The sequence below is a fragment of the Ahaetulla prasina genome, chromosome 11 (assembly GCF_028640845.1).
Source record: "Ahaetulla prasina isolate Xishuangbanna chromosome 11, ASM2864084v1, whole genome shotgun sequence".
NCBI classification, from domain to species: Eukaryota; Metazoa; Chordata; class Lepidosauria; order Squamata; family Colubridae; genus Ahaetulla; species Ahaetulla prasina.
Window position 1 is genome coordinate 27878376 of NC_080549.1, and position 24981 is coordinate 27903356.

Consider the following 24981-nt stretch of genomic DNA (forward strand, 5'->3'; position numbering starts at 1 on the left):
AGCAGGAGACCCTACATTGACAAATGGCAGTCCAATCTTTTCTTGAAAGTCTCAAGTGGTGAAGCTCCCACAACTTCCAAAGGCAACTTCTGTTCCATGGGTTGATTGTTCTCACTGTCAGAAAATTTCTCCTCATTTCTAGGTTGAATCTCTCCTTGTTCAGTTTCCATCCATTATTCCTTGTCTGGCCTTCAGGTGCTTTGGAAAACAGCTTGACTCCTTCCTCTCTGTGGCAGCCCCTCAAATATTGGAACACTGCTATCTTGTCTCCCCTGGTCCTTCTCTTCACTAGGCTAGCCATGTCCAGTTCCTGTAACCGTTCTTCATATGTTTCAGCCTCCAGTCTCCAGCCTCCACCTACTAGAAGATCAAACAGATTCCTCATAAATCTACTTTTTGTAAGTCTCCCAAAAGTAGAGAAGGGAACTAAAGGGTCAGCCATACTGGAGTTAATTTTCATTAACAGAGATGAAATGATAGAAGGTGTTGAATTTACAAGAACCTGGGGTGGGGGGAATGATCATGCAATATTGGAATTCAACATTATACAAGGAATAGAAAAATGTCAAACTAGAATCGTGGGTGTTAAGAGAGCTGATTACAATAAACTTAGAGCTTGGGAAGGATTCCATGGTTGAAAATCACCAAGGGGAAAACAATCCAAGAAGCTTGGGAAATTTTCAAAAATTAAGATTATAAAAGCCCAGCCTAGCACAATACCAATGAAGAAGAAAAATAGGAGCTCTCAAATGAAACCAGTGTGGTTGCACGAAGAACTCTCCTGATAAATTGAAAGATAAAAAAGAAAAGTATAAAAAGTGGAAAGAGGGGCACATAATTAAGGAAGAATATTAGGAAATAGCCTGAACCTGCAAAAATGAAGTCAGGAAAGTTAAGACTCAAAATGAACTAAGACTTGCAACAAATGGCAAAGATAACAAAAAAATCTTTCAATATGTAAAAAACAAGAAAAAAGTGAAGAAAACTATTGGTCCATTATTTATTTATTTATTTATTTATTTTATTAAATTTCTATACCGCCCTTCTCCCGAAAAACTCAGGGCGGTATACAGCCAAAATAAAACACAGAATATGTACAATTAAAAGAATTTAAAATGAACTATTACTATGCGGCCGATAATTAAAACATTTAAAAATTTAAAATATTATTAAAACCCCAATTTAAAAGCAACTATTTATGCCAGTCCTGCTTGAATGAATAAATATGTTTTAAGCTCACGACGAAAGGTCCGAAGATCAGGCACTTGACGTAAGCCAGGGGGGAGTTCGTTCCAGAGTGTTGGTGCTCCCACAGAGAAGGCCCTACTCCTGGGGGCCGCCAGCCGACATTGTTTGGCGGACGGCACCCTGAGAAGGCCCTCTCTGTGAGAGCGTACGGGTCGGTGGGAGGCATAAGGTAGCAGCAGGCAGTCTCGTAAGTACCCGGGTCCTAAGCCATGGAGCGCTTTAAAGGTGGTAACCAGAATCTTGAAGCGCACCCGAAAGACTACAGGAAGCCAGTGCAGACTACGGAGCAGTGGTGTTACATGGGAGCCACGAACGGCTCCCGTTACCACTCGCGCAGCTGCATTCTGGACCAACTGCAGCCTCCGGGTGCACCTCAAGGGCAGCCCCATGTAGAGAGCATTGCAATAATCCAGCCGAGGGACGCAACTGGCGAACCAAGCGAACTTGGTAAAAGGCCCTCCTGGTGACGGCCGCCAGATGTTCATCAAAGGACAGCCGACCATCCAGGAGGACGCCCAAGTTGCGAACCACCTCCTTTGGGGCCACTAACTCGCCCCCAACAGTCAGCTGCGGACTGTACCGGGGTGCCGGCATCCACAGCCACTCCGTCTTGGAGGGATTGAGCTTGAGTCTGTTTCTCCCCATCCATTAATGGGGGAAATGGCAAGAAGAAGGCGACAAGCAGCAGGAAGAAAGCAAAACTGCTTAATTCATTTTTCCATCTGTCTTTATACAAAAGAAAACAGTCCAACTTACTCTCCAAAATACTGTAAAATGCAGATTAGGAATGAAAGTCAAAATAACCAAGAAAATACTAATAGAACTCTTATCCCCTCTAGATGAGTTCAGATCACCAGGACCAGATAGATTACATCAAATGTGACCTCACCACCATTGAACTATATCTTTCAAAGATCCTGGAGCAATGGGGAACTACCAGATGACTTTTTCCCTTCAAAAAAGGAAAAATATGGATGTGGACCTATCAGCCTGATATCAGTACAGGTAGTTCTCAACTCAATTTATGTTGCTAAGTGAGAAATTTGTTAAGTGAGTTTTGCCCCATTTTATGACTTTTCTTGTCACAATTGTTAAGCGAACTACTGCAGTTGTTAAGCTAGTAACTTGGTTATTAAGTGAATCTAGCTACCCCATTGACTTTGCTCGTCAGAAGGTTACAAAAGGGGATCACATGACCCTGAGAAACTGCTACCATCATAAATGTGAACCAGTTTTCAAGCATCCAAATGTAAATCTCATGATCATGAGGATGCTGAAAAGGTCATAAGTATGAAAAATGGTCATAAGTCACTTTTTTCAGTGCCGTTGTAACTTGGAATGGTCACTGAATGAACTGTTGTAAGTTGAGGTCTACCTGTACCTAGGAAAATTTTGGAAAAGATCAGAAATGAATCTGTGAACACCTAAAGGCAAGCAAAGTCATAACCAACATGGATTTGTCAAAAACAGATCATGGCGGACAAGTTTTATTACATTCTTTGACAAAATTAGTGGATCAGCAAAATGCTGTAGATATACTTTACTTGGACTTCACTAAGGCATCTGATAACATAGAAAAATGTGGGTTACACAGTCACCGGATGGATTCTTAATTGGCTGACCAAGCATACTCTACATGTCGTTCTTAATGGAAGTGCATCTAGATGGAGGGAAGTACTGTATTCAGTGGGTACATCCAGTGGTGGGATTCAAGTAATTTAACAACCGGTTCTCTGCCCTAATGATTTCTTCCAACAACCAGTTTGCCAAATTGCTCAAGTTAACAACCGGTTCTCCCGAAGTGGTGCGAATTGGCTGAATCCCACCACTGGGTACATCAGTACCCCTCAATATCTTCATCAATGATTTAGGCAAGGGGATAGAAGGGGAACTCATCAAATCTGTAGATAACACCAAGCTGGCAGGAATAGACAACATCCCAGAAGATAGGCTCAAGATACAGAAGGCTCTCGACAGAGTTGAACACTGGGTTCTAACTAACAAAATGAAATTCACTGGTGAGAAAAGTAAGGTTCTACATTTAGGCAAGGAAAACCCAAAGCACAGGTATAGAATAGGTGATACTTGACTCAATAGAAGAAACTGTGAGAACACTTTTGGAATCTTAGTGGACAATCAGTTAAATATGAGCCAGCAGTGTGCTGCAGCTGCCAAAAAAAGCCAACCCAGTCCTAGGCTGCAAGATCATGTTGTAGGAAGATGAAATATTCTAGGAAATATTAAAAAGGCAGAATATTATATTTTCCCTAAAGGAGAAACATGTTTCTAAAGACAAACTCAGAGCCAAGCTCCCTGCCCTCCCCCAACAGATATTTTGGTGCCAACCTATCTACAAGACAAAGGCTGGGCCAGCTTATCTACAAAACAAAAGACGTGGCACTCAGGACATGATAAGATCCAAACCAGGACAAAGCCATTAAGCCATAATAGGAATTGCCCAAAGCCCCTTCATTACATCATCACCCAGCAAGATTCAACCAGGCCTGGAATTCAAGACAACCTACAAAATTATCCTTGCATGGCACCATGGGAGTCTGACAACCAATCAGGATACCTGCCCTTACACAGGAACAGGAAGCTCCAAGGCGGAGCCTAAGAGAGGGTATAAATCTCTCTCACCCATGTGCTCTTTTTGCCCAGGACCTCAAACCACGTGGTCCTGTCCACCATTAAACCATCTTTCCAAGCAATCTCCATGTTTCCAGTGTCTTTCTTCCCCCTTGGAACTGAACCCAGATGGACATTTCTTCCAACAATGTGATATGTTAGTACCACTTTATAATACCTTATAAGACCACACTTGGAATATTGCATCCACGTTTCATTGACAGGATAATACAAAGGTGTTGGGACTGTAGAAACAGTGCAGAGAAGAGCAACAGAGATGATTAAGGGACTAGTACATATGAAGAATGGATGCAGGAAGTAAAAAGAAGAACTAGTGGTGATATGATAGTAGTATTCCAACATATGAGGGGCTGCCACAAGGAACAGCCTATTCTCAAAGCATCTGAAGGAAGGTGAAGAAATAATGGATGGAAACTAATCAAGGAGAGAAGCAACCTAGAGCAAAGGAGAAATTTCCTGACAGTGAGAACAATTTATTTATTTTATTTATTTTATTTATTTATTTATTTGTCACAACATTATATATAAGCATAAGCATGAAATAACTATACAATATATAAACATATATATAATCATAAGTATGTAATAACTATATGAAATTGGATAGAATCATAGGGAACATTAGGTCAGAAACGGTAGGCACACTGGTGCTTTTATGCATGCCCCTTACAGACCTCTTAGGAATGGGGTGAGGGCTTTGGGGATTTTGGGAAGAGACCACAGAGTCTGGTAGTGCATTCCAGGCATTAACAACTCTGCTACTGAAGTCATATTTTCTGCAATCAAGATTGGAGCGGTTCACATTAAGCTTAAATCTATTGTGTGCTCATGTATTGTTGCAATTGAAGCTGAAGTAGTCTTCAACAGGAAGGATGGTGTAACAGATGATTCTATGAGTTAAACTCAGGTCATGTCGAAGGCGGCGGAGTTCTAAATTTTCTAAACCCAGGATTTCAAGTTTAGTGGCATAAGGTATTTTGTTGTAATCAGAGGAGTGGAGAACTCTTCTTGTAAAATATTTCTGGACACGCTCAATTGTATTAATGTCAGAAATGAGGTGTGGGTTCCAGACAGGCGAGCTGTATTCAAGAATTGGTCTAGCAAATGTTTTATATGCTCTGGTTAGTAGTGTAGTGTTTCTGAAGAAGAAGCTTCGCAAGATTAAGTTTACAACTGTTAAAGCCTTTTTTGCAATGTAGTTGCAGTGGGCTTTGACACTTAGATCATTTGATATGAAAACTCCAAGGTCTTTAACGGGGTGGGAGTCATCTATAAGGTAGTGTCCATTGAGTTTGTATTTAGTGTTCAGATTCTTTTTTCCAATGTGTAAGACATTTGTTGGTTGAGATTTGGAGTTGCCAAGTTTTTGACCATTCCAACACAAAGTCAAGCTCTTTTTGAAGGGTAGCTGTATTGTTGGTAGTGTTAAATAGTTTAACATTGTCAGCGAAGAGAAGACAATTGCTTATAATATGGTCACAGAGCTCATTAATGTATAATATGAAGAGTGTTGGTCCAAGAACTTTGCCTTGGGGGACACCGCTATTGACAGGAACAGGATTTGATAGGGCACTGCCTATTTTGACCACTTGTTGTCTGTTTGACAGGAATGCTGTTATCCAATTGTGGAGGGGTCTGGAGATGCCGTAGGATTTTAGTTTTAGGAGAAGTTTGTCATGTACCACAGAGTAAAAAGCTTTACAGAAGTCAATGTAAATTGCATCTATTGCTTTGCCTTGATCAAGATTTGTAATCTATATGTTTTTGCAGTGTAGAAGTTGTAAATTACAGGATAATTTTTTTCTGAAACCAGATTGTTTATTAGAGAGTAGGTTGTATGTTTCTAGGTGGATGGTAATGGATTGGTTGATGACTGATTCCATTACTTTGCAGGTGACGCAGCATAAAGAGATTGGTTTGTAATTTTCAACTAGGCTGGGGTCTCCTTTTTTGAAGACAGGGATGACCGTGGCTAGTGACCAAAGTTTGGGAAAGGAGCTGGTCCTGAAAGCTTTTTCAAAGATTATGCTTAGGGGTTCTGCTAAGTTAGTAGAAAGCTTTTTTAAGAAGTATGCACATAGACCATCAGGTCCAATAGATAGAGATGGTTTCAGTTTGCGATGGGCCTTTTCGACATTATCTTCTGTGAAATCTATTTGTGTTAGATCGTTGTACTCATTGTTGGTACGACTGGGGAATGATGGGTATCAGCCATTACTGTTAACAAAGACTGAGCTGAATAATGTGTTAAAGAGGTTTGCTTTAACTGTTTCATCATTATATTCTTTGCGGTTAGATCCTTTTAGGGGTGGGATGGATCTTGAGTCTTTAAGTTTGTTGTTCACAAAGTTATAAAAAGCACAATTGGATTTTGTGCACAGAAGGTCTTCTTCTTGTTTGGTGTGGTAATTGGTGCATTCAATTTTTATTTGGTTGCATATATTTTTGTAGTGGTTTCTGAAGTTGGTTACATAGCCAGTTTTGTTTCTTTGCCAGAGGGATTTTTTTTCTTTGCCAGAGGGTAATTTGTTTTTTTCTGATTTTGGTGGTGGTTTGTAGTATGTATAGTTTAATGACTCTATTGACTATAAGTAGGAAAACTCTACAGTGGTCTTCAGCAATGATACAGGTTGAGAATAGATTTTGCCAGTCAAGATATGTGAGGTCGGTGTTTATAAGGTCATAGTCGGTTTTTTTGAAATTGTAGTTTGGAATACCATTATTATGAAGATTTTTGTAAGGGCATGTATTGAGACAAAAGTCTATCAGGCTGTGGTCACTGTTGGAAAAGGGTTCTTTTATTTGTAGTCCATAAATTGAGTTTGCGTTGTTGCAGGAGATGAGGTCAAGGCAGTTGCTATGTCTTGTATTGTTAGTTACTAGTTGATCAAGATCTAGATTTGTAACAGCATTGTACAGGATAGTGTGAATGGGTTCAGTTGTACATTCATTTGTTATCCAGTTAATAAAAGGTAGATTTAGGTCACCCAGGAAGATGAGAGGATATGGGCAAGAGGTGATCCATGTTAGTTGTGTGGTTAACATGTTCACATGTGCGATGTCATAGTCAGGGGCTCTGTAGCATAGCAAGAAGCGAAGTGTGATGTTAAGGGACAGTTCGCATACAATAGTTTCAGAAAGAGCGAGTTTATGTGCAACTTGAATATTTTTTTAGATTCAGTGACTTTTTGTAAAAGATAGCCACTCAACTTCCTCTGCGGGTTTCTCAATCTGACTGAAAAACATGATACTCTTTGTCTGAAATAATGGAATCAGGGAGGGATGAGTTCAGCTATGTTTCGCATATAAATATAATGTCAAATGTACCAGTATTTAACAAGAGTAGAAATTCAGGCAATTTGTTTACAATGCTTCTTGCATTTATCAGTTTGCATTTGAGATCTGCAGTGTTTGGTGTTGAGGAAATAAGGGGCGCACTTATCTAGTTTTGAGTGATGGTTGGAGGTTCTGAACAACAGGTGGTTGGAGGTTTTTTACGATGGATGGTTGGAGGTTGGTTGGTTGAACGACGGTTGATTGAAGGTTCTGTATGACGGGTTGACAGTTCTATAATAATAATAATAATAATAACAACAGAGTTGGAAGGGACCTTGCAGGCCTTCTCAAACACCATCAAACACCATCTCAAACAGATGGTTATCCAACATCTTCTTAAAAATTTCCAGTGTTGGGGCATTTACAACTTCTGCAGGCAAATTGTTCCACTGATTAATTGTTCTAACTGTCAGGAAATTTCTCCTTAATTTGAAGTTGCTTCTTTTCTTGATCAGTTTCCACCCATTGCTTCTTGTTCTACCCTCAGGTGCTTTGGAGAATAGTTTGACTCCCTCTTCTTTGTGGCAACCCCTGAGATATTGGAACACTGCTATCATGTCTCCCCTAGTCCTTCTTTTTATTGTATAGATTATAAATGTCTTCATCCTAGCAGGTGCAGGGACTGCTTTTTGGATTGACAAATGCAATTTCATGAGATCTAGCACCACATCTGGGTCCCACCCAGTGGTGGGTTTCAAATTTTTTTACTACCGGTTCTGTGGGTGTGGCTTGATGAATGTGGCATGGGAAGAATACTGTAAAATCTCCATTCCCTTCCGATCAGCTGGGACTCAGCAGGCAGAGAATAGATGGGGGCGGGGCCAGTCAAAGGTGATATTTGCCAGTTCTCCAAACTACTCAAAATTTCCGCTACCGGTTCTCCAGAACTGGTCAGAACCTGCTGAAACCCACCTCTGATCCCACCAGATCTTCATCCTTGGATTTCCATAATGAACGTTTGCCATTGAAGTTAAAGTAGCAGGCAAAAGGTTTGTGGGGTATTGCTTGCAGGATGTACTCATACCACTATAGGCATTTTCCTCACATTTTCTCTGTTATTGGTACAACACCCATCTGCTACCAAATGAGTCTGTAGTATAGACCCTAAATATGGGAGGGCAACTTCTAAAATTCTACTATAAGATGCAGGTTCTAAAAGAAGATTCTAAAAGAAGTGGAACAAATTGTCATGGCTGCCATTCTGCTGCTTGCTTTGCATTGCCTCTTGCCAGCCTGACATTTGTAACGGTGGGGGGGAGAGAGATTGGAATGTGGGTGGTTAGGGAGGGGCTGGGATTGAAGCAGAGCTGGCTCTGACTGTGAGGAACGCCAATCAAGCAGAAGCTCAGCCAAAAGAATGCAGAGCTGGGAAAGGCACGAACGCAGCGTCCGTTTCCAGAACAGCCTGAGAACTTTTAATTGGACATTGGCTGATAACAGGGGGATGGCCATGGAAAAGGGAAAGTTAATTGCATCATTTTCACAGCAATCCACCAGATTATGCCTGCTCTAAAGTGTAGCCATTTTGTTCTCAGTAAAGTATACCCTTGGGGAAAAAATGAACCAGGAGTCTTTCTTTGCTAATTAAACTAAGTGGGCTGGATAGCATAAATATTTACTCTGATCTCAACAGGGCTGATAGGAATGGTATCTGGGCAGACCACCTGTTGTCACTGCCTGCAAAAGCAGGTGTCATGAAGTCGGCTGGCCAGACCAAAGCTCCTTCAACACTGTTCCAGTGGTTTCTTTGGGTAGACTTCAGCTCAAATATCAAGTTATGACATACCGCTTCTCCCCAAATAGACTCTCCTGCCAGAAGGTTTTTATGTTACATGCAAAGTTTTCCACATAAAATATTGGAAGCAAAAGTTCTTACTCTGGGATTTTTTTTCTTGATTCACAAGGCGGGGGGAATACGGATGTAAGAAGATAGCAACTTTTTCTGCATGGATTGGCCCTTAGTTCTGGAACAAACGAGATCCACCAGTATTTTATTAGAATACTTAATGCACAAATAAAGTGGGGCCGTTTTTATTAATATGAGTGGTGCCAAGAGATGTTTCTTGTTCACATGCACATCTGTCAAAGAACCAGAATGTATAACAGTCAGACAAGTTTAGAATATTCTTCTTGACATTGTTCTTGTTATTATTTTATCAAAGTAATAAACAGAAAGGATTCTGCTAATTGCAAAAAATCTACAGACTGCTAATTTGTTAGAAAATTAGCCCAGATCCCCTAACAGCCACTAAGCTGTTTGGGTCTCATTTCCTAGTAAGAAAATGTTAAAAATGGAGTGACTTCCAGGCAGCTTAATCTCTGCAATCAAACATATCTTTTCTGCCACTTCCTTCTAAACCTTTCTGCATTTTTGGTCTCATGCAGTTCGATGAAAAAGAAAATTTACATTTGAAATTTATTTTAAAAGAGAAGTAGTTTTAAAAAAGAAAAACAGTAAAAGCTTTGGAAGAAATGCTCAAATACTCTAAGATAAGATAGAAAAGTAGAAGCCTCACTTTTTTCTTTAAATAAAAGAAAACCTTTGAGAAATTACAAACTATACTTCCACCCAGCTTGAATTTCCATGGTGGACAGCAGGCAACTGGAGTCGTATAAATTGATGGGGGGGAAAAAAGTAAGAATTCCACAGCGAGTGAATACTACATAAAAAAGGAACTGAGTATTTCTTGTAAGGCTGCATTTACTAATTTTGTGGTGCACTTGCTCCTGATATATCTTGTCTGCCATAATCAGTTTGATGTAAAGTGGAGAAGTCAGAAGAATTTCTTTGGCTGACACCATGGCTTGAAGAGATCAAATACACAACGAGCCATTATCTAGTGTCCCAGTTGAGGAAGTCTGTCTTCTCTGTTTTCACCACGTTGCCAAGAAATGCTATTAAAAGTTGGTGTGATGCAACCCCCTCCTGCATTCTTGACTATTGATTAACCTCCCGGTCTCAGGTTGACCAAGACCACTGATTGAATGCTGATGGCACTGGAGGAACTGACCAAGTTCGAAACTGGGTCTCTTGTAGCTAATTTAATTTATCCAAGAGATTTTGCACTTAGTAGTTTCAGCTGCATTTTTTGAAGTGGTGTCCCTGGAAACTACATGATTTGTAAACCAAGGGAGGCTTTTCCAACCCCGTTGCAGTTCAGAGTTCTCTTCAGTGAAAATACAATCACTTTAAAAAGGTTTTACTGGGGCAAAGCAGGGATAAATTTTAAACTGACAGGACGAGATGTAAGAGGAAAAACTTTTGTTTTCTGAAGCTAATTTGGTCCCGATTTCATTAGTGCTTTTCTTCTTTCACCAGCCATACTCTTTTTAAAAAAAATTAAAATGTTCATAGACCCCATCTCAAAAAAAAGTTTCAGTTATGAAGGGATTTATTCCTTGTTTAAAAGGCAAGTGAATGAGAAGTTTTAAAAACATTTACTAGCAGCTTAGTTCTTATAAAAATGTGAATGTATATTGTTCTATCTCTATATTAAGCCAGGGAAAGGAAGCCCTTGGCTAGCCTCGCTCTCAATGGGCCAAAGATATTTGTCCATTGGGGCAAATCTTGATGGTCTTATATACTGCCTAGAGAACATTTTATACCAATATTCCTTCAAATTGTGGTTTGCTGTAGATTTTATTGCCCCCACCCCTTGTTCTTCCCATTGTTCTACTGTTACTATTTCTTTACAATTTTGCAATCATTTGAACATGCAATTTTTTTATTTCTCTTAAGTCTGTATTGTATTTCAATAACAATGTATAAATATGTCGCAGCTGTGTAAAAGCATTTCAAACTCTGCCATCTTTCTCAAGGTCCTTCCTTCATCTCTGAAATTGCTTTTTATTGGTCCAGTTCTTTGCAGATACATTCACCACGATAGATTCCTACTTTTCATTATACAGTATAGAACAAATTCTCTCTGTGTTGCCACATGCTTAACAAAGAGACAGTATGGAATAAATTGTTTGGCATAACAAGATTTCCACCTAGTTCTGGCGTTTCTAAGATAATAGCCACACTTAAGCAGTGCCAGCACCAGTTCGTACCAGCTTGCAAGGGCCAATTGTTAAATTTTCTGGAATCGAGAGGCCAGATGAACTGGGACATGGATAGATCACCCCTTTTAGTGGCTAGTGGTTCAGGGCAGTGGCAGGGATATGTAGAGCCAGCAGTCAGCTCTTAAACATTTGCCAGCACATGGTACATTTAGGTGAGAAGCAAGGCAGTTGTCCTTTACTGATGACACCTTACCCCTTATTCTACAAGGAAGGACCTGATACTTGGTGATGGGGCCTTGTGAATCACCACCCTGCTATGCTCCAGGGCCCTTGCATGAGTCTCAAAAATCCATGCATCATCACCATCATTTCATTTCAAGGCGGCCTGATTCTAAATGACTCTGGACACCTTATACTTTTTTTAAAAAAAGACCTACCTCTACCGCTAAGAAGAAAATATATCATGTGTATTTGGAGGAAACAAAACATCACCACCCAGGGGCATCAGCTGAGTGAGAGGCAACTGAATCCCGGGAGGGGCTCTTTCAGAGGGCAGTGAAACAGCACAATCTGCATCCATACTCCACTGCCTTCTTTAATGGAGAAGGGGCATTGAGCGGCAAAGTACAAGACTGGCTGCCCAGCCCAAAAAACCCACCCTCCTGGTCTACAGGAAAGGCTTCCAAGGCACCACAACAGACCAGGGAATTGGTGCTAAGGGAGTGGAGGTCGTTGCGTTCACCCCATCGCCAAAACAAGATGAGGGAACTCTGACTCCAGCAGCTGATGCTCAGGAGTTGACTGACATCGACATCGATGATGATCTCCTGGTAAGTTGCGGTCACACCAGTGATGCTCCCTATAGAGCTAAGCTTCCAAGCCTCGGGGTTGGAAGCCAATTTACGGGTTTTGCTAGACTCAGGCTGCACCAGGTGCCCAGTTATTTATTTTATTTTTATTTATTTATTTATTTTTGTCACAACAATATATGTAAGTATCATACAGAAAGGTTATATAGTATATAACCTGGCTCTGGTTGAGAAATTGGGACTCTGCTTGAAGTGGCTGAGAGTCTCCATTGCATTTTGCCAGTTAGCAAGGGGCATCCCAGCTACATTCAGCTGAAACCAAATAAAGAGCTATGTTCGTGCCTTGTGCCATGGTGCTGCCTCTTAAGCAGGGGAAAAGTTTCCATCACCATTTCCTTTATAAAGTGGGAAATTTTGGACATGTAAAATAAAGCATCCCCCCTCATGATTCCACATTGCTCACAGATTCATCGGAGTGTTTCCACACATGGAGGGAATACCAGAATTGCATGCCCAAAAGTGTTGGTCTTTGAAGTATTTTGAAAGCACAGGCATCACGCTGGCGTGCTGTAGGGGACCAAGGCCCTGTGCGGCTGTGTTGGCTGGGAAAATTGAAGCTTTGCCCTTTGGGTGTCAAGAGATGGGTGGAGAAGATTTCCAAGAAATGAAGGGAAAGAATGGAAAATGACATTCGTGGTTTGGGGATTTTTTGTTTTTGTTTCTGGCAAGCCTTCTGCTCCTGGAACCGGTGTAATGAAATCTATCTTTATTAGAGAATGAGCACCACTGGGCAAAGCACACTTAACATTTCATGCTAGATCAAGTTTTTAGAGTCCCCTGTTTTGAAGTGTAATGGAGACAAACCAGATCCCTGTTAGATCAATGCAGCGCTATGCATTGGCCGGGGTCACCCAACATGCAAAAGTAAACCGAGTAAGAAAAATACAATTCCTCTGTTTGCATAGCAGGCTGTGGTTCAGACCAATAAATCATATTGTGGCTTAACTTGATGGCCTGATTCATTTAACACATTAAGCCAAAGATTGGGCTTCCCACACACACCATTGGATCACAACTTTCCATTTTATCCTAATCTGCAGCGTTCTGCTTCAGAGAGCCCCAAATACTTTTACTCACAAATGCACCTGGAGCTGAGAGTTTTATTTTAGATCTTGCTAAACTATAGTCCCAATGATAAAAAAACAAACCCCTTTTTGTAATTCAAGTCCTTGTGGTTCCTGGAGAATCTTATCAAACTTATCTTTCCTACAAAATCATCCTTGCTCAAAGAGCATGAAATGTTTCGCGTGCATGAGGTACAGATCCGAGTCTAGTATCTTAATAATAAATATGTAGCTGCCATGGTAATATAAAGAAAATATTAAGCTAAAACGGGCCAATGCATTAAAGAGCACCATGGAGTTCTTATCTTATTTTTCTTCCCTCATGGTAGCTGCAGGCTGAGATTTCCTTAGTCCAGGGATCCCCAACAACAAGGTTGTGGGCTGGCATGCGTAGGTGCGGGCAGCTCAATTTGTGCAAAGGGCGGACTGGCACACACATGTATGTGCTCAGCATGACTCGTGCAAGCAGTGGGCTGGTGTACCTGCACAAGCAGCTCAACTCCAAATGTGTTTGTGAACCATTGCTACTAGCTTTACATGTTCAGTATCATGTTCAGGAAAGCTGTGGATTATAGGTAAGTCCTGGACTTATGACCACAATTGAGCCAAACATTTCTGTTTCTAGTAAGGCAGTTGTTAAGTGAGGTTTTTTTGCCCCATTTTATGACCTTTCTTGCCACATTTGTTAAGTGAATCACTGCAGTTGTTAAGTTGGTAACATGGCCGTTAAGTGAATCTGGTTTCCCCATTGACTTTGCTTGTCAGAAGGTCACAAAAGGGGATCACGTGACCCTGGGACACTGCAACTGTCAAAAATACATGCCAATCATCAAGCACCCAAATTTTTGGGGAGGGTGGATATAATATTTAGTTTATTCAAAGAAAGTTAAAATACAAAACACCCAAAAATTTTTTTAAAAGACAGAAGAATAAAAAACACAACGAACAAGACATTAAAAAGGAAAAGTGTCTTAAAAAGAGAAAAAAGTTAACACATATACACATAATATCCTCCTTGGATATTGAATGCTGGTTAAATAATACAACAGTGTTAATTTCCCACTCCTTGTGAATCAGGCAAAAAGAATTTTAAACTACTAAATCTGTTTATAAATTTTTAGCCTGTCATCTATATACTATATTAATAAAAAAAATAGTTAACATGAAAAACAATAATAATATACTACAAAATATCAAAGTAATATGAATCATTAATAATAATACTAGGAAAACAAAATTGAAATTCCAAAACCCTCTGTTAAACTTTTATTGCAATTATCTCATAGAAAAGTTACCATGGCTTCAATCATCCCAAATACTAATCCTAATTGGCCCCATATCAAATATCCACATTTGTTTCTTAATTCCATTTCTTATCAATTGCTGATTGATTGAATACAATAAGTCCAATATCCAAAACCAATCTATCTTCCCCCAAAAAACCAGAAAAGATGGTTCCTCAGTTAAATGTAATGAGTCCATTTCCCATCCTCCTTCAAACCCTTTAAAAATTTTCTGCTTAATATTATATAAAAGCACAGGGTGAGTTTCCAGAAGAGATGTAAAGTTGACTCTGTTATTTCTAAGTCCACGTTTCTTTGAATATTTTCCATAGTCTGTGTTGTTCCCAGTTGATATTTACGTATTTGAAAAAAGTTCCTTTTGTGGGTTTAAAGTATTTAGAGTTAGCTTCTTCAGGATGTTTTCCACAGTCCTTATGACTTCATCAAATCTTTATTGCTAGACCAGCATTCTCCAACCTTTCTGGTTCAGCAGACTGGCGGAAGTGGTGACAGCAGTGGCAGTGGGGGGAGGGGATGGTTTTGTGTGTGTGCATGCACCACTTTCACAAAGCAGGTTTGTGCGTGCACTACTTCTGCAGCCTACCTCTGAATGGGCTGTGGCCTGGCACTGGGCTGCAGTCCAGGGATTAGGGACCCCTGTGCTAGACAGTCTCTTCCACTTCACCCATCCACCCAAGTCTCAGCCTCCTCCTTCTCCCTGTAATCCAATATGTTGTTGCTCAATGAAGTACATAAGTAAAGCAAGAAATAAGCAGAATAGAGAGGATATTTTCTAACTATTTTGATCCAAAGATTTTTTGCAAATTAATAAAATTCAGATTCCCTGCAATGAATGCTCAATAGTACATAATTCAAATATTCCACCTGTTCAAAGACAGGTGCTGTGTTTCTATACCAGCCAAATAAACCAAACCATTGCAGAGAAAACAGATAAAATCCAGCCGGAGGTTGAAAGAAACCAACATTCAGCCACCCAATTATCATTTAAAGATCAAAAAACAAAAGCAAAAGTTCAAAAAGTGAACATAATCCCTGTCATCCTTACAAAAATGTTTTGCCGGTAGGAAGAGTTGTAAAAAGACCATTGATTTTTCTGGCTGCTCCCACAAGGAATTGAAATTATCAAGATTCCCTGTCCCAGGTGCTTCCACAGCCATCCAAAAGTCCTCATGGGTCATTCCTAAGTGTCCCCATTCAATTCCAGGAGGAAAGACTGCCAAAGGCTCTGCAGCTCTGGCAGCAAACAAAGCAGATTGTGAGCAAGAAGGGGAAAAAGTCTCTTTACCCTTCAGCAGCCATCTTGGGGAGGAGGAGCTGCCCATTTTGATCAAGTGACTGCAGGGATTCTGCTATGGTTGTGTGAAAAGCGGTTTTAAGTCACTTTTTTTCAGTGCTGTTGTAACTTTGAATGCTCACCAATGGGCCATTTGTGACTGGAATTCCAGAAAAGTTTGAGTGCAAACCCTGCAAGGTCTCCCAAAGTCGCCATTGACCTGGCATGGCCAAATTAGCATCAGTGCACAGGCAGAGATGCCAGAATGGAGACTGAAGGCTCCATCCCAGCCCCCTAGAGGTGGCAAAACCAAATTAGTTGGCAAGATCTTTCCTGACCCTGATGGTTCTCGGGAGTCGGGAAGCTGGAGAAGCTGGAGTAACCTTCTCCCGAGGGGCCAGATCCAAGGCATGCCACCCAGAGGCATCATTGGTGCCCATGCTAGCCCAGAATGACCTCCAAAGCTGCAGCAATTGAAGGGGTGGTTGAATTCTAGAGAGAGAGAGACTTGCCAACTTTGTGCTTTGTGAGCCCCTTGACCAACGAGATCAGGCACAACTCCAAGGCTGTTTGCTGCTTGACCCAATCCAGCCCCCCGGCACCAAGTGGTGCTTCCAGCATGGGCTGCCTCAGCCACCAAAGATGAACGCTGATGTTACAGGTGGTATATCTACCTGATATGCAGCTCTGTCGTTCCTCTCTATGATTGTTTCCTGTGTCACATTGCCACTCTAGGATTCATGTCTATTGTTCCCGTTCCTGTTGTATTACTCACTCTCTAATAAGTTGGCTTCTGCACAGTGATGGCTTGCAATGTGTTTACTTAATCTACGTCAGTGGTCACCAACCAGTGGTCCGTGGACCACTGGTGGTCTGCGAGAAAATTTTGGTGGTCCGCAGAAAAATTATTTGCATTTTTTATATTGCACTAAATATTATTTATCTTTTAAAAAATTCATATTAGTGGTCCTCGAGATTTAAAATTATGAATTTAGTTGTCCCTGAGGTCCGAAAGGTTGGTGACCCCTGCTCTACATGAAACAGCCGGCCACCTGGGCTCAGACTAAAGTCCAATGGAGAGATGAAGGAATTGAGATTTTTTTCTCGCTCAGATCAGAGATTTCATGGGAGGAGTATGGACTGGATCTCCCAAGCAATGAGGCCAGACTGCACTATGTCACCAGGGCTCTCGAAGGTGAGGATGCCAATTGGGTGGGGACACTGTGTGATGCTAATGTCACTTCAGTACTTTCACCATGGCACTAAGGCGACGGTTCAAGGATCCATTGTCAGACCGGAGAGCCAGAACCAGGATCAGGGCCATCAAGCAAGGAAGACACTCCATCACAGCCTACATTTAAGAATTTTGGGGTCTGACTCATAGACTGGCTCCCAAGAAATGCTGATTAAATATTTCAGAGAAGGGCTGAACTGAAACGTGTTCTACACCTGCCTGTCTTGAGGGTCAGTGAGAATCCTCCGAGGATGGTCCGTCCCAGCCGCTGAAGAGGAAATTGACCGGGCCTTGTCCAAGGAATACCTGGGGAGGAACCATGTTACACCAGAATGTGGAGAGAAGGAACCCCCCGAAAGATGGGCAAGAGGGGCCCCAATCCTAGGTGGTGCTCAACAGGATGTTACTGGTGTGGCAAGAAAGGTCACTGGGCTATCGACTGCCCTCTCCAGAGATTGATAGTGGTTACCCTGCATGATCCCTCAAGGAGGGGGAAGACAGACTCTAAGCTGATGGAGGGTGCATGCAAAAGGGTCAAGATCATAAAAGTTCACTCCATCTCACTGCTCACCTGTACAGGAAACTCTCCAAATGCAAGTTTCACAAAACCTCCTATCTTAAAGTTGCCTAGGTTGCCTAGGCTAAGCAGTCTGGCCTATATACATGTCTACTACTGGCTATATACAATGGGGCGTTTCCAAAAATGAGATCGGTTGGGGAATTTTGGGATTTCAAGTCCACATGTCTTAAAGTTACCAAGGTTGAGAAATACTGCTTTCTAACTGCTTATATATAATCAATCATGCCATAAAACAAGTGTCCATCTCAAGTATAATTTCATTTCATTTCTTGGTTTTGAACAATTGATAGAACATCAGCTGAGAAAAAGAGATATTGCCTAGAAGAAACGAATTGGTAAAGAAAAAGTAAAAGTGGAAACAATTGTTTTAAAAATGAAAAGCAGGGAGCTGACCTTCTGGCGTCGAGTGAACGGGTGGAGAAGCCAACTGCGGTGGTCTTTTTCCAGGAGTTCCAGCTTCCCGATTTCCCCCCTGTGGATTTTGAGTTACCAAAATTGTGTTATTGTTTTTCCGGCACTAAATTCTCAGCATCTCCTCCTCAATAATCTAAGTTAGGGTGTGGTGTGGGGAAAGCAGCAGTCTGGGGATGGTTTACTTGCAGGGTGTACACATTGCATCAATCTCCTGATCACTGGAAGCAGAGCAGCAAAGTGTATCCCAAATGTCTGGAAGCAGGAAGGAAGCAAGTTGTGCAATCCTGCATTGTGCACAAAACCTTAGAAAAGTCAGCCTGTGGTGGGGAGGAGGGGTAAATGTAGACTGGGTGGAATTTATAAATGGGAGGATTTAGACTCTAGATTTGTATGTTGGATGGAAGGCTGAGTCAACCTTGAGCTAGTGAGAATTGAACTGCTGAATTGCTGGCAGTCAGCAGTCAGCAGAATTAGCATTCTGTCTGTTATGCTTTCAGATTTTACTATGAAAACTGAAATCCTTCAGTTTTTGGTTGATGAGAAAACCAACTCCACCTCATCGTCCATCTTTGGTACCTCTAGTGTAGGAGTAAATGCCCAGACTATCTAGTTCAACTAAATTTTTGCCTTTTCATCATGTTTCACATAATTCAATGATATCCCAATGCATATTGTTGAGTTCAATCAGCAGTTCTTCTAGTCAAGTGTCCATTTTCATTGTTCAAATGTTGACTGTTCCTATGTCCAAAGTCCAAAGTCAGCCTGATTTAACCCAGTGATTCTTAGCAGCCTCTGCCTTTGGGCAGGTCTTCCTGCTGCAGTGGGTAGTTGCCCTATGGCCTTCCAGAAATGACGGTTGTTTTTGAAGTGGCTTTGGCATGTGGAAGGAATAGACCATAATCTACCACACTGGTCCATGGGGGTTGGCAGATGTGATTGTTGTTACTCTGGGGTATCCATCATGGCCTGTTTGCCTTGGGAGACCCTTCTGGACATATACATCGTCAATGACTTAACCCACGATTTCATTTACCCACACATTCACCTTGTCAAGGCCCCAATCATAGAAGGAGAAGTTCAATCATTCAATTAAACAACCAATACAAGCTCCAAATCATCCGAGTTTACATGCCAATAATAAGCTATATGATGATGAGGTGGAAGAGTTTTACAACAATATGACTCTCCTTCAAGACAAAGAAAAATGCTGATTCAAAATACTAATGGGTAACTTTAATGCCAGCATAGAAAGAACGAGACCTGGAGAAAAAGTGACTGGCCCGTATGGGAGTGGTGAGCAAGATAATAGAGGTGACAGACTAGTAGATTTTGCTGAAGCAACTTTATATCATGAACTCATTTTACAAGAAAAAAGTTAACAGAAAATGGCATGGAAGCGTCTATCTGGGTACACAAGCAATATTGACTACATCATGTCAAGTGATAAAACCATATTCCTCAATTGCACAGTCATCAATTGATTTAACGTTGGAAGTGACCACAGAAGTGTACGAGCTAAAGTGAAGACAGACTGTCAAAAAGAGCGTATGAAAATGATAAAGACATCACAAAAAACAAAAATAGAGTGATAAGCTGTGTCATGTCCCACTCCCCCTCTGACGACCGGGTCTAGGAAGTCCGTATCAAACGTGGCAATGAAGCCTCTGCAGCTTGTCAAATTCCTTCGAGGTTTCTCAGGGCAGGCAGGAGTCCAAGTTGTGACTTCAGCGATAGAGTCCGATAGCAGCAAACTAGATGAGACTTTGCTTGACTCAAAGTTGGAATGCCACAAGCAGGTCCTTTATATAGGCTGTGGGGTGTGGCTCATGACTCAGCATTTATCCAGGCCTGCCCCTCCCTTCCTTCTTCTGGCGTCGCCTCTCAGATCTACAGAAGCGAGGATCCTCCCACTTTGAATTCTCTTCAGCTGGATCTGCTGTCAGTAATTCCAGCATGTGGCTGGCTTCCTTCTCACACGCTGTAGGAGTGAGGTTTATCAGGTTGGTTTGTTCCATTCCTGGAATCCTCTCCGGGCATGGGGCCAGGGCCGGGGGCTGGAGGCATGACAGGCCCTTCATCTTCATTATCAGACTCGGAGTCTGATAACAGGCCCATGTGTAGACGGGAGGGGCCCGGCTGAGGAGAGGAGGGAGGACGAGGCACAACAAGCTGTTAAAGGAGAACAGCGATTTTGAAATAAACCTATCAAATTGCTTTGCCCTATTGCAAGATTTGGAAGAGATGGATATTACGGACCAAAATGAATGAATATCAAAAACATCCTTGAATCTGTTACAGCTATAGTACCACTGGAAGTCAAGCTAGAAAGACCTGCACATGGATTAGAGAACAACTGAAGTATATGTATCATCAAGAGAGTAAAAGAACTGAAATGGAAATGGAGGGGGCCCTGCAACCATGCGCCTACTCATCCAAGAAACTCATTGACACCAAGCGTTGGGTTTGGCTCTTTGTATCGGTTAGTGGGAGCTTCAGATCCTGCCTCACCCTCCTGCAACCGACATATTTAGTAAAAGTTCTTTTCACGTCAATCAATTGGAGTTGAGAGTCTGCTTTCTAAAATGATTGTTTTGGGACCTGACACTAAATCCTTGTATCTTTTTTCTTTCTTTTCTATTTTCTTTTTTTCATTTCTTACATATTTAGTTTTTTCATTAATTTTTTTCTTTCTTTTTATTTGTATCAGCGTTTATCTTCTTTTAAAACAACTTTTAATAAAATTATTTTTAAAGAAGTAAGTTTCATTTTCAAGATCACACAAGTAGGAGAGATGTAGGTTGCCATGCCGTGCTGTAACCTGCACACAGTCAATTTATTTTCATTCTTTTAAGTCAGTTTCTCAACCTTACCAACTTTAAGATGTTTGGATTTTGGAACTGTCAGAATTCCTAGCCAGTTGTAAGTCACTTTTTTCAATGCTGCTGTAACTTTGAATGGTTGCTAAATGAACGGTTGTAAGCCAAGGACTACCTCTACCACCCTCTTCCTCTTCCTTGAGAGAACTGTGAGATGGTGCTGATCTTCTTCCTGAACCCTCCTCTATATTTAGAAAACATCAAAGATTGCTGCTACTCCCAGCATGGCACCAAGTGATTTGGCAGGAGCTGAAGAATCCTGGTGCTCCTATGGACCAGGGCGGGATGGTCTCCAGAATCTTAGCCATCTGGCTGACCCCGACTGCTCCAGCTGGGGTCCAGGTGGCAAGAGGCTGTGATAGGATTCCAGATTTCAATGTTGATCATCACTCCAAATTTAAATTTGATCTCTTTGCTTTGCCTTTGTTTCAGGGAGTTTTATCTTCATCCAAGTTTCCTAAAAACGTTATTGGTAATTAAGGTTTTCCAAGAATTGACTCTTGTTTGGTTAAAAAAACAACATTTCAGAGCATACCTTGGCACCTTCCCAAGTATTTCTTTGAGCTATAATGCAAAGGCATCCAATCAAGCTTGAGACAGACGGTTGTGCCAAGTCCAAGAAGATTGGTGATGGCTTTAGAAATCTTAAATCAGGGTTGGGAAATCAACAACTCGTGATCTACACGCAGTTTGCCAGCCCTGGTTCTCCCCCCCCGCACCAATATATTGTTTATTAAAACTGTTAAACAAGAAGGTAAAAACTAACAAACTAATAAGTAAGGAAAAAAAGAAGGAAAGGAAATCAAAGAAAAAACAAGAAATGCAGGAAAAGGAAACAAGTTAAAGAAAGATAATAGAAAAGAAAGAAAAAACAATATAGAGAAGTAGTTTCTGATTTCTTCACAGCAATTATAAATCCAGATGTATTTTGACATCTTACATTGAATTATTCCTCTTTCTATATTCGATCCGGTCTAATCATCAAAACCATCTCACACATTCATTTTTTCCATTTTTACACAAAATAATCCATTAGAGGTTTCTGGTCAGCCATAAATGCTGTTCATTGTTCAAATAAATAACATTGATCATTGTAGATACTATTTTTTCTCTAATCAAAGAAGTTAATTTATCCAATTTGCTAACTTGTATTGGGGCTCCTCCGAATCCTCTCTCCTGCCCACCAAGATATGACAGTCCATCCCAATTTTTGGAACAAGATCTTTCACAGGGATTTACTAGGAGGAAATGGATACCTGCTGATTTCAAAGACAACATGGACATCCCCAGGCCTCTCTAGATGTTTGAATATAACTCCGTGTTGCCCATTCCCTGGGATTTCCTTGTCTCTCTCTGCTTAGCTTCTGGTCCAGACAAGGTGGGCCTGTTATGCTACCCACTGAAGAATGGCAGGTGAGAAAGCTAATAAATTACCCAATCGTTAGTGTATCAATTTCCCTCTTCCATTATATTCAGTATTACAATTGGACAGAGATTTTTAAAGCTGGGGCCCACATCCAACCTCACCCAAGAACTCCATGCCACCCGAGGGTATTGGGCTTCACATCCCTTCTTCATCACGAGACAAAAATCCATGCATTCCCAATGAAGCTGCAGACCAAAACATTGCTGGGGATTTTAAAAAGTCACCCTTCCTGTGGGCGACCCCCAGCACCGTAAGAAGACTGGGCAGCCTCCCTGGATGGCTGGCAAAGGATTTCAAGGAACTCTGACCTGAACAATTCAACAATAGCAAACAGAGCACAAGCAGTTTTGAATGTAGCAATAGGTCTTGCACGCAGCAGTTTAGAGTCAGTGTCATATAAGGGGTTCTTGTATGTAGCATTTTATAAGTGCCAAGGACGTCTTTTTTTAAAACAAAGCTGAAAAATAAAAAGACTGCTTGCTTACTGTTCATTCCACTTTTCATAATGTTGGCCCTTTAGCTGGAAAACTACTGATACATGTGGAAAATAGTTGAACCGTCAAGGGACCGGCAGCACATGATGTATGAATTCACTTTTACTTTGGGGCAAAAAAGAAGAGAGAGAGAGAAAAAAGATCAAAATCCAGAAAGTGAAAGGCTCTAATTGGTCTGAAAGGGCAAGTGAAAATTAAAAATATATCAGCTGGAAAACAAATTGTCCTGCTGGATGAAGGAATAAATTTGTTTTTTTAATAATGAGATTTAGCTTTCAGGTATTGATTAAAAGAACAGCCTTGCAGCTTCCAGGTGTTGAACTAGAAGCTCCATCATTCCCAGCCAACACAGTTTCTAGTGGACACTGGGTTTAAATAAGCTATCTTAATCACTTCTCCACATTACACCTAACAAAATGCAATAAACTCTAACATTTTTAATACCTGCACATTCTGTAAGTCTGAAGAACAATGTCCAAATTCAACTTTTTATAGCAAACCTGCAATCAAAGTTGGGTGGTTGATAAATCAGTGTGAAGTGACTTAATTCACTACTGTCAGGGGGGCGGGAGGTAGTGGCCTTGAAAGGCTGTAGGAAGAGCTGCTACCAGTCAGATAAGAGGGACTTGAGCCAAGAAAATATTTTGAGAAATCCTATTTCCCTCCCCTTTTGTCTTTGGCTAAACTGGGAAGGGCTTGCATGGGTCTTTTCTTGGCCTGAATTCAAGAGCCACTTATCTGACCAGTTTGCTCACAAAGTTACTCCTACCTGTAGGGTAATCTAGGAAACTGGAATGGTTCTGCAAATGGGGCATCTACTGAGCAGTAAACGACCTGTTGCTTCCACTAACTCAGCCATGAGAATCTACTGTATGAGTAGATTCATGAGAATCTACTGTAACAAGCATAACATTGTGCATGTGAAAAAAAGCATTTCAAGATTAGGGGTCAAGAGTCTCCCCTACTAGTTGGAGTCCCCTCCTCATATTATATAACCATCATGTTACATGAGGATTTTAACTTGCCCGCACCCTTTAACTTCAGAGACAATAAGATGGTTTTCTTCCTTTCTGGGGGTTTCTAAATCAGGCATACATAGCATTGTCCTGGAATATCTCCAAGCAGCTTCTCCCTAATGACTGGGAAATTATGGGGGTTGAAGTCTGGCATATCTACAGACTATTGGCTTCAGAAAGGTTACTGAAGAGATCTCGGGCCAAAAGAAAATATGTTTTGCATGGATGCATAACAGTCATTTCGTTGGATCTTTGAAATCATAGTCCAGCCGAGTTCTGAGTCACTGTTGGGAATAGGAAGGTGACTGTGGCTCTGCATAGGATTGCGCCCATGTGACCTTTCCCCACCCATAGACCTCTCTGTCCTCCATGGTATACAGAGGAACTGAGAGGGATGAAATGGATGAAGAGACATGTAGAGCACCGCTGGTGGAAGACAAGGGATGAATCCTTTGATGTAAAAAGGATGTTGAGACTCTAGAAAGAGTGCAGAGAAGAGCAACAAAGATGATTAGGGGACTGGAGGCTAAAACATATGAAGAACGGTTGCAGGAACTCGGTATGCCTAGTTTAATGAAAAGAAGGATTAGGGGAGACATGATAGCAGTCTTCCAATATCTCAGGGGTTGCCACAAAGAAGAGGGAGTCAAGCTATTCTCCAAAGCACCTGAGGGTAGAACAAGAAGCAATGGGTGGAAACTAATCAAGGAGAGAAGCAACTTAGAACTAAGGAGAAATTTCCTGACAGTTAGAACAATTAATCAGTGGAACAACTTGCCTGCAGAAGTTGTGAATGCTCCAACACTGGAAATTTTTAAGAAAATGTTGGATAGCCATTTGTCTGAAATGGTGTAGGGTTTCCTGCCTGGGCAGGGGGTTGGACTAGAAGACCTCCAAGGTCCCTTCCAACTCTGATATTATTATTATTATTATATCTCGACCAGGTAAGAGCTGCTATTAAGGCCTACCTTGTGGCAATTCATATAGCGAAGTGTAAGTACTTCTGTACACTAATTGCATCTTTGGATAACCGACCAGCGACCCTCTTTAAGGTGAGCTACCTCCTCCTGGGGAAGGAGGAGACTGAGCTCCACCTGAAGGGACGTGGTGAAGAATTTGTGGATTTTCTGGAAGACAAAATCGCTCGACTTCGTTCCCAGTTAGATGGTTGCTGGTCTGGTGGAGCGTTCTGA

General features: G+C 41.3%; 2 long non-coding RNA genes across 3 annotated transcripts in view; one reads left to right on the forward strand and one right to left on the reverse strand.

Moving 5' to 3' along the window:
• The window catches only part of LOC131204955 (uncharacterized), a 48633-nt gene that overhangs the window by 20364 nt on the left and 3288 nt on the right, over positions 1-24981 (reverse strand). The window lies entirely within an intron of this gene.
• The window catches only part of LOC131204954 (uncharacterized), a 42953-nt gene that overhangs the window by 9479 nt on the left and 8493 nt on the right, over positions 1-24981 (forward strand). The window contains exon 2 of one of the 2 annotated variants that reach the window (XR_009156683.1): positions 2088-2253. The exons of the other annotated variant lie outside the window; for it this stretch is intronic. This is a non-coding gene — a long non-coding RNA (uncharacterized LOC131204954). The remainder of the gene's footprint in view (positions 1-2087; positions 2254-24981) is intronic. 2 annotated transcript variants of the gene reach the window in all.